The sequence below is a fragment of the Ursus maritimus genome, unplaced genomic scaffold, assembly GCF_017311325.1.
Source record: "Ursus maritimus isolate PB19 unplaced genomic scaffold, ASM1731132v1 scaffold_9, whole genome shotgun sequence".
NCBI classification, from domain to species: Eukaryota; Metazoa; Chordata; class Mammalia; order Carnivora; family Ursidae; genus Ursus; species Ursus maritimus.
The window spans coordinates 60,615,411-60,628,969 of NW_024427107.1; the positions used below are offsets into that span (position 1 = coordinate 60,615,411).

The following is a 13,559-nucleotide window of genomic DNA, read 5'->3' on the forward strand; positions in this document are numbered from 1 at the left end:
ACCACTCTAAACCTTAGATTTCTTACCTGCAAAATGAGGTTAACTGCAGTTCTCTAATCTCAAGGTTGTTGAGATAATAAAGTAATCCGCCTAAACTCCTAACTCTATTCCTGCCTCAATAAACATTGACCATTATCCTCACTGCTTTTCTCTATCACTGTGGTTCCGGCCTGGGCCAGCTTCATTCTTCTTTCGGCACAGCTGAGACCAGTTAAGTTTTCATGACAGGACCAATGGCTCTGGGATAAGAGAAGGCTCTTAAATCAGGGGGAAATACAACTGCTATTTGATGTGGAGACACTTAGGCATGAGAGACCCAAGGGCATTCTCCTGGGGTCCCTCTCAGGGGCCTCCTGGCCTGCCTCCAGGGCTATCTTTCTATGTCAGAAGACATTTGTCCTGCAAAAGAACGTCTTTGAACTTATCTAGACACCTTTGAGTCCAGGTTCAGAGATGAGTTTTGTCATCCTGGGCTCCGTTTGTTTTCCAGCATCAGCTCCTTCTCGAGCTTACTGACAGTAGGAATCTCCACTCCCTAGAAAGAGAGCCTTTATCCTACTCTGGGGCATCACCTTACCTTGGAACAAAGGCCAATGTCTCTTCCCCTTCCCAGTCTTGCCCCAGGGTTCACTCTCTTTCCTTCATGCGGAGGATAATTGAACTCTTGACTCAACTCATACTTAATCTCTATTCAGGCTCACATGAGAGATAATCTTTTATAATACTAATAATGATAACAACAACAACTAATTTTTCTCTTGTTTTCCTTGCCCCACTGTCTCTAAAATAATCTTTCTTAAACATGCTTCTTATTATTCCACTCTCTGCTTAAAGCCATTGTGCCTTCACTGGCACTTAGGTGACAGGATTTATGTTAGCATAAGCAGCTCTTTATATGTGCTGGTCTTTGGTCCTGAGATACTCTTTGTTCCTTTGTTTTCTCAGAGAATGCCCATTCAGCCATCATGGCCACCTTAAATCTGACTTCCTCTGTGGATTCTTCCTGGAGCTTGGCTGCATCCCCTATCCCAGACATCAGCCAGGATCCCTCCTCCAGGCCCCCTTGACTCTCTGCACTTTATGCCATCGCATGACAACATACGATAATTCCCTTCAATTCCGCCTCTCCTCTGTCAAAGGGAGCTCCGTGAGACAGTTTGCAGTCATGGGAGTGGCAGTAATGCTTCCCTCACATTTTCCTGGGTTCTTTTTTGTCTCCTCTTGCTTCTGATCCTTACTATAGGTCTGTGAGATAAGTAGGACACATATTACTGTGATCTCTGCTTTATATATGACAAAAGGAGTTTCCAACAAGTAGGTGACTAGTCGCCGGTGACCTCGTCAGCTGAGTAAGGGAAGGGGAAGTAAATAAACCCAGACTGACTTCTTTAGACTGTTATTCCAATTCCCCCTCTCACTACTTTTTATTGCTTTCATTTTGACAGAAACTAAACCCTGGTAGGAAAAGGGTCTCAAGGAAGACAAGGCCTGGGGCCAAGGAAGACTGAGGGAGATGGCGACCAGCTGAGGAACCAGAGCTACAGAGTCACTGGGACTCACGGGTAAGGCAGTTCGGTGCGGTGAGAACCGTGGGGTGTACAGTTGGCTGAATTTAGGACTTGGGGGGAAATGCTCTTTGATTAAGACAAGGTAGATGGGAATGGAGATATAGAGAAACACCATGAAGACGAGTTTTATGCAAAACCAGATCACACTCAAAATCCAGTCTCAGGCACCGCCTCGCAGAGGGTCATTCCTTTCCGGCAGCCCTCTGGATGGCTCTAAGCGACCATGGATTAATTTTATGAAAGTCTTGAACTGCTGCTAAGAGTCCTTTTTAAACCTGAAAGCAAAACAAACAAACATGAAGGCCTACAGAGCCGAGAATAAGCTCCAAGAGAGAGTGAGAGCATTGGAAATAGTTACTGGGATGAAGAAGGGGATCAGGGTGTACCTGGTTTCCAACCCCACCAGCACTGTCAGCTCACCCACCTGCAAGTCCTGTGGGCAGTCTGAGCTTGGCTGGGGGGACTAGGGGGCGTTGCAGGGAAGATGCCAGGATGGGAGGGCTCAGAGCTATTTCAGACTCAAGGCTAACATTCACGGAGACCTTGAGTTACGTCATGAAAACTGTCTGGACTTTAGGCCCCCTTATGCCAAATGCGGTTTCCAGAAAAAGGATCTGCCGCATATTTGGAAGCCCATCAACCAAAAGTCATCTCGTCACTTTCGTGCATGAGATCTTTTCATTTGTGAAGAGCATATTATTTTGCTTAATTATGGGCTTAGAGGAGATGGCATAGAGCAGCGGAAAAAGCATGAGCTGGGAGTCAGAGCGACCTGGGTCTGAATCATGGCCCTGCCATCCGCCAGCTGTGGGGCCCTGGCCTGATGGGCCTCAGTCTCTTTGTACATGAATGGAGAATAATCTTGTAATAATGACCTATATAATAGGGCAGTTGTTAGGATTGGATTGTTAATGCATGTCAAGAATCTTGTCTTATTCTTCTATTTAGATATTTAATAATCAGTAACTAGTATCAGTAAAATGTCTGACCTGTAACATAGTAACATTTGGTAAATGAGGTTTCATGATCACTCCGGAAATATATGTGTAGTGGTCTGTTATATATAATCTTCTTTTGCTGGTAAAATACACTGTTTATATTAAATTTCCATTTCCCAGTGGAACTTGCTGTTATTTCATATCAAAACACCTCCCCGGGCTCACCTTTCCTTCTGAGAGGAGCCTCACTGGTGCCCCACTGGTGCTGATTTTCAACACCTTGATAATTGGTTGGTTTTAAATACTTACAGTTTATTTGTAATCATCTATGTCGTGATTAATTATGCTTTCCTTAGGGAAGGATACATCCAGAAAGAAGAGAGGGTTATCTCTATCAGTCACTCACTGCCCAAGAATTGAGTCTTCATCTCCAGTATGGGGATAATATTTAACCCATGTATCTTACAAAGGTGTTTTTCCCCCCTGGGGGGGAAAATCAGATAAGATCATAAGTGCGAAAGAATTTTCTACATGATAATAGATATGTCAATGCAAGTTGTGATACGGTTTTTGCTACAGATCCTTTTGCAGGAGTGAGGAACCTTTTTTGTGCTCTGGCCACCTGCCTGGGAGTCACCTTGAGGTTACTGAGAGCCTCTTGGCACCACCGGATGTTAGGAGATTGGGCAACTTTCTTGAGTAATTGTCTCCTCTGACTCACGTTCCTTGCCGTCCTCATAGTGACCTGTGTACTACCCAGGATGAGCAAGGAATTTCTTCTCTGGGGTTGTTTAAGGAATAGCCCCAAACTTTCAGCTTAAGTCTTTTTTTACACAACTGCCAGCACTACCTATCTCAGTGGCCACAGAACAGATCTGTGCAGCTGTTGGGGTCGGGTTTGCTGAAACAGATTTTGAGTACATTCTGTGGGAAGGACATAGAATCTCCACTCTAATGAGATTCTTTACATGGTTACCCATCTCTCCTGAAGGCCCAGTTGGGGTGGAAGAACATAGTTAATTCGTAGCATGAGTACCAACAAGTCATCAAGAGATAACTTTCAAGTGTACTTGACCATCTTTCTTTCCTTACTTTCTCTGTTTCTGGTCTCTCTCTCCCTCTCCATCTCTCCCTTCCTTCTTCCCTTCCTCTTACTCTTTTTAAATCCCTTCCCTTTCCTACTTCCCTTTTACTACACTCTTTCCCAGTCATTTCCCACACTCTTTCCCAGTCATTTCCCACCATGGCATCCCCAGGGATAAGTCATTACCTTTGTTAGATGTACTCAGAGTGCAACAGTTGTAGACATCTAGTCCAGGTCTGAGATTGGAATCCCTTGCTCTGTATTATAATTACCTGAAGGGTTAAAAGATACTGATGTCTGGGCTCCAGCTGAGTTAATATCTCAGGGAGGAGGGGGGAGCTGGACCCTGACCCTGATACTTTTAAAAGCTTCCAAAAAGATTCTAATGTACATTCAGCTTACACTGGTTGAAGATATTTGGAGAGTAAAGATATGACAAAACTATCCTAAAAATAAACTAAAATAAGATTTATGGCTCAAAGAGCTGCAATCATGTGGTTTGGCCACACTTGCTTGTTTTCTATCCATCAAATAACAAGTATTTTTTGAGAACCACAGAAAGAGCAGTTGGTCATGCCCAGGCAGAGCTTCTAGGTGAGTTTCAAAGATAAGGCATGTGCCCCACTAAACACGTTTATGTACAGTCTGTCATTCAACCTTCTCAACAAAGCTGAGGGGCCTTTTTATCCCTCCCAGTTTGCAAATGAAAAACAGAGGCACCAAGGGATTGCTTAAAGAGCTCAAGGTTTGACCGCTAGTTAAGAGTGGAGCCAAGAGGTATGAATACAGGCATTTTGCAGTCTTCCTTTTAATTATCCTTTGATCCCTCCTCTCTACATTGGCAGATAAGATGAAAACACAGACATTTGCTGGGGCAGTAGTTCTCAACCTTGGCTGCATATTAGAATCACTGAGAGAGCTTTGTAAAAATGTCTTTCACTCAGGTCACACCTGGGACCAATTTAACCCCCCAGTCTCAAGAATGGGAGCCAGACATCAATATTTTTTGAAGTGTCACAGGTGACAAAATTGAAAACTACTGAATTAGAGGAAAGAGAGCAATACAAATGAGAGACATGAGGATAAGCTTCCTAGGTAATATTTCACCTGAACTTGGCATGAGACTTGCCCTCCCTTTGCCAAAGATGCCCATTTCCCAATCTCAGGGATCTCTGTATATGTTGCCTTATTTGATAAAGGGAAAGTAAGGGTGTGGCTATGTTAAGGTTGTTAATTAGCTGATGTTAAAATGGGGAATTAGCCCGGAATATTCAGGTGGACCCAGTATAGTCACGTGGGTCCTTCACGGTGGAAGAAACAGGCAGAGGAAAGAGAAGCAGGGAGATGGTAGCCTGAGAAGGACTTGGCCTGATTTAGCTGGCTTTGAAAATGGAGAACGGATGTAAGGAATGCAGGTAGCCTTGAGCTGGAAACGATAGGGAGACAGGTGCTACCCCAGAGCGTCCAGGATGAACACAGCCTTGCCAACATCTTGCGTTTATTCTGGTGAAACTCGTTCCGGACTTCTGACTTCCAAAACTATAATAAAATTAACTCATATTGTTCAAACCCCTGTTCATGGTAATTTGTTTCAGCAGCAATAGGAAATTAGCATAGTGCCTTAAAAAGGAAGGGTTTAGAGAAATGTGTGGTGAGTGTGAAAAATACCCATTTAGCTGCAGATTCGATTTTCTGTGTATAAGTGTCTATGTACTGCACACCTCACATCTCTGCCCTGTGCAGTGCCTCTACAATGGTAGGCATCTGTAGCCTGCAGTTGAGTTGGATTCAAACCCAAATATTTTGGACTCTAGAATCAGTGCTCATTCCAGTTACCATACTGTGTACTTTTCCTCAAGACTATTTGGCACACTGGTGATTTTCTTGGTCTCCACTTTGAGCAAAAGTCAAGGAAGTGCAGCATAGAGAAAACAGATTCTCATTCAAACTACTTAGAGGAACAAATCACCTCTAATTACTTGGGTGTTTAAGGAAGATTGATCTGATAGTTGTGTGCAAGAAGGATTGAAGTAAATGAAAGTGGGCAGACAAAACAGTCAAGAAGTTCACAACAACTTAGGCTCCTGAGGGTTTGAGTTCTGAATGGCAGTGGTAATGGTGGCAGTAGAAGTTGAGAGGAGAGGATGAATCCAGGAAACTTGGACAACTCCGGGTTTTCAGCTGTGACAGGCTTAAAGGGTGGTTGGCAGTGCGCCTCACAGAACTGAAGGTGCTAGAAAACAGAACAAATTTGGGGAGTGGGATGGAATAGAGCAATGGCGTAGAATAAAGAATTTGATTGGCATTTGTTCCTGGGAGGGAGACTCTAATCCTTGGACTATCCTAAGTGATAAAGAATATCATTTTTATGCTAATGAAATGGCTCAAGGTAGGCCCCTGGATGATTTTAGTGTGGGGGCTGGCACAAGAAAGACCAACCATGGGGTGCTTGGGTGGCTCACTTGGTTAAGTGTCTGCCTTCGGCTCAGGTCGTGATCTCAGGGTCCTGGGATCGAGCCCTGCATCAGACTCTCTGCTCAGCGAAGTCTGCTTCTCCCTCTCCCTCTGTGTTCTCTCTCTCTCTCTCAAACAAATAAACAAAAATCTTGGAAGGAAGGATGGAAAGAAGGAAGGAAGGATGGAAAGAAAGAAAGAAAGAAAGAAAGAAAGAAAGAAAGAAAGAAAGAAAGAAAGAAAGAAAGAAAGAAAGAAAGAGAAAAGAGGGAGGGAGGAAGAAAGAAGATTAGAGAGTTTGGACTTTGAGCTATCTTGACACCTGTGGCATGGAGGAGGGCTGGAAATTTGAGTTCAATCAATCATGCTCATGTAATGAAACCCCAATAAAAACTCCAGACAGTGGACTTTTCTGGTTAGTAAGCACATTATTGCTGTGCTGGGAGGGTGATGCATCTGGTTGTCCCGGGAAAGGGCATAGAAGCTCCCTATCTGGGACCCTCCTGGATCTTAGCCCTAGGAGTATCCTTTATAAAAAGTATAATCAAAATTATGGTGCTTTCCTGAGTTCTGAGAGTCATTCCAGCAAATCATTGAATCTGGGGGCATGGGGAACCCCTTTTTTATAGCCATTCTGTCAGAAGTTTCCATGGTGTAAAGTCTTGTGGCTGGTGGCTAACCTCTGAAATGGAGGCAGTCTTGTGGAGGACTTTGCCCTTAACCTAGAAGGTCTGTGTCAGAATTGAATTTCTAGTCACCTACTTGGGATGGATAAAGAATAGGTAGCTAGTGCATGAGATCAATGTCTGTGGGCAAAACGCAGAATTGTGTGAAACTAGTTTCCTCTCAACACTTAAGGCCAAAAGGAAATGCTGAGAACATTAAATACAAAAAAACACTCCTTGATTCTTCATTGACCATTCTGACTTCCCCAAGGTCTTTGAGCCAGTGTGATAGAATGAAATATCAAGGTTGAAAAGAAAAAATGGAGTTTCTGTGACTCACTTGCAATGAAATGGGGGGCATGTAACGTATTCTCTTTTGGTGATAGTCCTTTATCTTTAAAACGGGAATATTAAGGCCTAATTTGAAAGATGTTAAGAGAATGAGCATGAAAAGGTAAGATCTTGGCACGTGACAGGTGTTCAGTGACTTATTTTCAGCTGTCCTTTAAGATCATTTCCCATTGGAATGGTTCTTTCTGAGCGAGATTTTCTTTTATCCAGTTCATCAAAAGGAAGTCAAAGTGATTGATGTGGCTTCACTGAACACTCAGTGAGCTATCTGACTTTGGGGGGATATGCTGACTCAACCTCTCAAATGTCAGTGACTGGTAGAGAGTTTCGTCTTAAAGAGGGTCTTTACTGTAATTGAAAAATTCACAACATCTGCTTTGCATGTGAAGGGAGGACACCCCTTCAATGCCTGCATCTGCTGTCGCTATGACGCCTGCAACAGCTTGCTGCCACATTTGTCAGAACCCATCTTGCCTGCGGGTGCACCGTGTCTATACTCTGAACAGACCATTGCCATCGGCAGTGACTTGCCCAGGGAGGCCCAGCACGGCTGGGGCCCAAAATGAAAGCCAGGCCTGTGCGTGCCTCCTTGTCCCCTCAGCTGTCTCCTCCTGACTTGCCTCTCTTCCATTTTGTGGTGAAGTGGTTACAGCTCCGAACCAAATAACCAGCATAGTTTCCTGGAGGAACGCCTGTTTATCATTTCCCTCCAATGATCACACAGTGGTTGGGTGTCATCCCTCATGTGAATTTCTGTCTTGTGAAGAATACATTTAAAAAAACACTTGTTTATTATGCCAAGTGCTGGGATAGAAACTTACCTGGGATGTCCAGATAAGCTTCTGAGGTTTTATTCTATCAATTGTGCAGACAGGAAGGCCGAGCTCCAAAGCAATCACACTATTTAGGAGAGGAGACAGGATTTAAAATAAGGTGTGTCTCGCTCCTAATCCTTTTTTCCTTTACTGAAGTTTTATTACCCCACGTGGGCCCGCTTCCGAGAAAGACAGCTGCTTATTTCTAGGTAGAATCTGCTCTTATTTTTCTTTTATTCCCAGACCCCATCACATTTTATTTTTCTAGAAACTTTACTCTGACATTCCCTATTCTTTAAATGTGGCTTAGTCAACAGAGCGTATTTTCAAATAATTAGGGGAAGATACAGCGCCAGCTATACCCAAGTGCCAGTCTGTTGGCTTGAAGTTTTTTTAATACTCCGTCTCGACTCCATGGTTTGGGTTTAAACAGAAATTTATTCTGGAGGCTTTAGCAAAGCTTACTTCTTTTGCCATTCCCTCTTAGTAAGCCAATCCTGGATGCTTTCCTTGCCACGGGTACTTAATGGCAGAGTACATCTTGTCACCATCCAAGGCAGATCCTTTTGAGTGGCATATTCTCGTGGCTGGAGGGAAAAATCTGATTCAGATCCCACAAAAAACAGATGGAGTTTTCCATGCAAAACCCTTACTCTTGTATTCCTGGCTAGTGGATTTCTGTTTTTCAAAATTGTGGGGTTTTTTTTTCCCTTCTTGACTCTTACTGTCTTTTATCTCAGGAGAAATATTTGATATCTCAAGCTTAAATCCCAAGGTGTAATTGGGATAGATCATTGGAAGGATGTATAAGACTTGAGACAGCTGTGACTAGATCAGGCATATATTATACCCAGTCCAAGTACTATATAAAAGAATGTACCAAATAAAGTACCAAGTACCAAATAAAAGAATGGTGGATGTCAGGGGAAGTAAGCTGAAGGCTATTGGCTTTTAGGAAAATGATGATGATTTGATAACTGGGTTGTTCAGCCTTAATGAGATGATGTCTATAATGGTCTTAAGTGTAGGGCTTTGTTCCTCTCAAGTTCTCAGTAAATGTCCTTTACTGTGAGTGCCAGAGTCAATGTAGAAAAATGGGAAATCAGATGAATCAGTGATTTCCTAGCTTTTGCCTTTATAGAACATTGTTTTCTAAGAACCTAAATGGACCCAGATCTAACAGGAAAGCATTTAATAAATTATAGTGATTATTATTATTGCTGTTGATATTATTATCATAACATCAGCATCAAGGGAGACAGTTAAACTGTCAGGTGCTAAATGCAATGATTGTTACATGCACAGTGGGATTAAATGCACCCCAAGGGAGAAATCTGGGTGTTTCCCATCTTTGTTAAGAGAAGTACAAAGTTAAACAAGAGTCTTGATAGTACTGAGTATCTCTGAGTTCTGATAGCAGCTGTGCAATTTAATTTCTTGCAGCCTCATTTGGTCCTCAAGGATTAGATATAATAATATTTCCCCAAATTGCCCAATAGGAAGTCTCGCACCTGAGTCCTGACCCATGACTCAAAATCATCCCAGGAGGATGCTAGGAAATGTACAGTTTGAACAAACATCCCAAGTGATACTTATAATTAGGTAAGTTTGGTAAACACTAAGTTGGAACAATCTATAAAGGCCACCTGCTCTAAAATTCCGAGAAAGTAAGAGTTTCTATTAAAGAAACCATTTTTGCCCAATCTCAATGACAGAGTAAGAGCTAGTAAGTCCTGAAATTGGGTTCCATTGGCTCTGTGTATGTGTGCATGTATGTATTGTATTTGTTCACATGTGTGCTTTGCTTGTGTACATATATGTGCGCACACGTGCGTGTGTGTGTGTGTGTGTGTGTGTGTGTGTGTTGGGGGCATCACTATAACAATAAGACGCTTTAAAAATGCTTAAATCCGAGGTCATCACTCTCTAGGCTGGTTTAGGAATGGCTGGACCAAGGAAGGAGAGATGAACAGATGACTTCATGTTGTCTCTCAGAAACCTATGATTCCATGAGAACGACACAGGTTTTATGCATGATCTGTCCTGTTTACCTCCTCTTGCCTGAAGTCAGTGAGTCATGAAAAACCAAAATTGCTATTGAAATGTCAATTTGGAAGATGTCTTTGTTTTAGTTAGAAGGATTTTTGTGGAAATATGACTTAAGCTTTTGTGTCTCAAAAGATGAGGTGGATTTCCCTGGGAAAAGACTCAAGAAAACCCAAGGAAATGGGAGACTTATTTTATATTAAATATTTGGAAAAAGACAGGAATCTCAATCCATTAGTCATAACCAAATGCCCAGTGATGGTGCTCCTTCTCTGATGAGTCTCCTGGAAAGATTAATGGTTCTTTACTGTGACCTTTCCTTTCCACTCTGGGCTCCCACCTGCAGTCTGAGTTGCCTATTTACCTCATGGCTGAACTATTCTAGTAGTCAGCTCTTCTGGTTTAATAATCTCTAACCTATTCCCACTCCAATCCATTCTATACGCTCCTGCCAGAATAATCTTGAAATTCTACTTTGCAAACATCAATACCTTTCTTAAAACTTCAATGGTTCCTATTGTGTTTATAGGTAAAGATTATAAAATTAAAGATTCTCAGATGGATAGAACCTCACAATCATCACAGTTAGCTCCTCAAATCCAAACACCTTTGTCCGGCATTCAAGGACCTCTTATTTACTCTATATGTTAGTCAGGACTCCTGTTTATGAATTACAGAAACTGGCTTCGGGGAGAAGGGAAAGTCAATGGTTCACAAAACTAAATAACAGGAACAAAAAATGTGGCTAGAACCAGGGGCTTGAACATTATCAGGATTCCTTGCTTGTCTCTTCTTCCTTGTTCTCTCTGATAGTTCCTTTTCTCTGCAGCCTCTGGCAACTTTAGACTCATACTTTTATACATTTTCATTGGACAGAAAAAATTTTTCTTTGAGTAATTCCAAATACACATTTGGAAGGTCTCTCACTGAATGCCTTGAGGGTAGCTAAAGGAAGAGTTGGGTGTACTGAAAGAGAGGCTGTTATTGTCAGGCCCCATTGGAACTACGTGGTTGAGTTGGGGGCTGGGTGGGAGAGAGTAGTTACCTAAAAGAAGGAAGTGCTGACTAGACTAAACTGAAGTGTTCTGGGTAGAAAAAGCAGTTAGTTTCACAACTCACAATAAACTTCTGTGTTACTAATAAACTTCTTCAAGCTTATTTTATAGTACTCCTTGAATTTTTGTATAAGCTGCATGAGTCTAGAGAGTGCTTCCTCAACATGTTATGCACATTTTAGCCTCTGTGCTTTTCCAGTACAATTCCTTATATCTACACCCCACCTCATTCTCTCTGCCTGAATGTGCCTACAAGACCGAGCTGAAGTTACTGCTTCTTGGCTGCGCTGGGCTTCAGAGACGACAGTTGATGAATGCACCATGTTCATGCAATTCAGCTGGTACTAAGTATATACTGTCCACTCTTAGCAATTACTCTGCCATGTGAATATCCTGTCTCTCCAACTCGATTGTAGCCATCTTCAGGACAGATGTATTTAAACTCAGTTGCAGAGATAATTGCTGCTTGTTATTATTACTGTTAAATCCCTGTTTTATAGTTTCCTAGATTTGAGGGGAGAGAAATTTGTAAAACAGCAGCAAGAAAGTCAAAGAATTAGAGCATATAGTTGTATTCAATATCAACAATCATAATTATACTAATTGAACTGATAGCAGCCGCTATTTTGAACTTTGATCAAGAGAAGACAATAATAAAAGTTTGTCCCTCAGATCGAGTTTGGGCGTCAGTTTAGGAAACATCTCCAGAGGTGTTAAGCATTTTGAAAAGGAGCTACTCCTAGGGCTATCGGTCTCTGCATTGGCAAAGAAGAGCGTAGAGTTCTCTTTTCTCAGAGCTCTCCCTTTCTCTCACACCTATTTCTACACCTGAGCATAAACACCTTTGTGTTTGACAGGGATAGTTTCACAAATAGCAGATTAGAGCAACACAAGACTATGCTCCTGGGAGTAATGGTAGTTTGCCACTGTATCTCTTGCTTAGAACTAGGTGTAAAGTGCACTGTATTTAGTACAATAATTTGGCACTCAAAAGTATTATTTTTGATGGAACAAATTAGATTTTCAATATATGCATAAAATACTGAAGATATCCCATTGAATAAGATACTAAACAAAATAGGTAGAATAGAAAATCATGGTTAATAAGTTAAAACTTATTGGAATATTTCATATGACTGGTCTGGAATAAGGATTTCAAAATTATTTCTTGGTCTGTATTCTTTCATCCATATTCCATCAAAAATACTTCCCAACTTGTGTAAGGTCCTGGATGAACAACAGGACACAGGGGGTCTGGGCTCATGAGGATAGTTTAAACTCCCATCCAGTCTTTCACAATCAAGTTTTTAAACAACAGAATTGACCAGGTTCTAACTTCCTCCTGGGAAGGATGCAGAGAACTGGAATTAGTGATGTTCTCAAACTTATGACAAAAACCAAACGAAATTCACCTTCATGACTTAAAAAAAAAAAAAAACCCATTGGATGTACAGCAGCAAGAGTGAACCCCAATGTAAACTGTGGGCTTTGGGTGATAATGGTGTGTCCGTGTAGGTTCATCAGTTGTAACAAATGCACTGTGGGGATGGGGGATGTTGAGAGTAAAGGAGGCTATGCATGCGCAAGGGCAGGAAGTATGTGGGATCTCTCTGTACCTTCCTCTCAATTCTTCTGTGAACCCCAAACTTCTCTTAAAAAATAGTCTTAATTTAAAACAAACAAGCCAAGCAAACACTCATTAGAGACCTGACGTCACAGAACAAATAACTGGCCCAAAATCTAAAAAGAGATAGTGATTCCAGGGAGAGAGTCCCTACCAATACGTGCTTACCTAGGGTAGATGCCACTGGACACAAATAAGAAGAGCTCAGCTAAGATAGCCGAAAAGTTGGTGGAGGCTGTATGCGGGCCAGTGGAATTGTGTGGAACAGGGTGCTGCACACACTGGAGGGGTCCGCTCCCTTTCTGTTGCTTTACAACCTTGGCAGCTTCTCAGGTAAAATCTGAAATTAGTCCGCATATACAGAGGGCAAGGGGAGACTGAAGAAAGACATAGAACACTCTAGGTGGTAGGGAGCAGTCTTAATAAGCAAGGGGATCACATTCAAGGCTTGTCTTGGGCAGCTGCAAGATGAGTAGATCTCTGCACCTGCCTGCCAGATTCTTAAAGTTTAGGAGACCTTAATGGGGTTCTGTCATGTATTCAGTCCATGTGGTCCCAATAACACATTGCTGTCTTGGGGCTACATCCTAGAAATGGCTCCCACTGTGGGAATGTGGAAAGAATTTATGTTCCAAGGACAGGGGACTAGGTAAGGAGTCTCTGATTATGTCCAGTTCTCAGGTCAACCAGTGATCACGTGCACTTGATGACCTCCTCCAACGCTTTTGCAGGTTCTTTGAGTATTCACAGAACAGATCAGAAAGAACCATAAGATCTTGGAGGGAGGAGCAGTAGCCCTGTGTGTGTGTGGGGGGGGTAAGACCCCTCACCCAGGAGAATAAAAACATTAATATAGCAGGGCAAAGGGAAAACCCACTGGCTCTAGAACATTAGTGAACACTCATTACAGCTGAGGAAAGGGAACAGAATGTGGGGAAAAGTCAATTCTTGGGACAAGG

The 13,559-nt window shown here is 42.3% G+C and overlaps 1 long non-coding RNA gene across 1 annotated transcript in view; it reads left to right on the plus strand.

The window, feature by feature from the left end:
* Positions 1-13,559, plus strand: part of LOC103661591 — a 33,753-nt gene that overhangs the window by 14,986 nt on the left and 5,208 nt on the right. The window contains exon 3 of the long non-coding RNA XR_568190.2: positions 1,446-1,562. This is a non-coding gene — a long non-coding RNA (uncharacterized LOC103661591). The remainder of the gene's footprint in view (positions 1-1,445; positions 1,563-13,559) is intronic.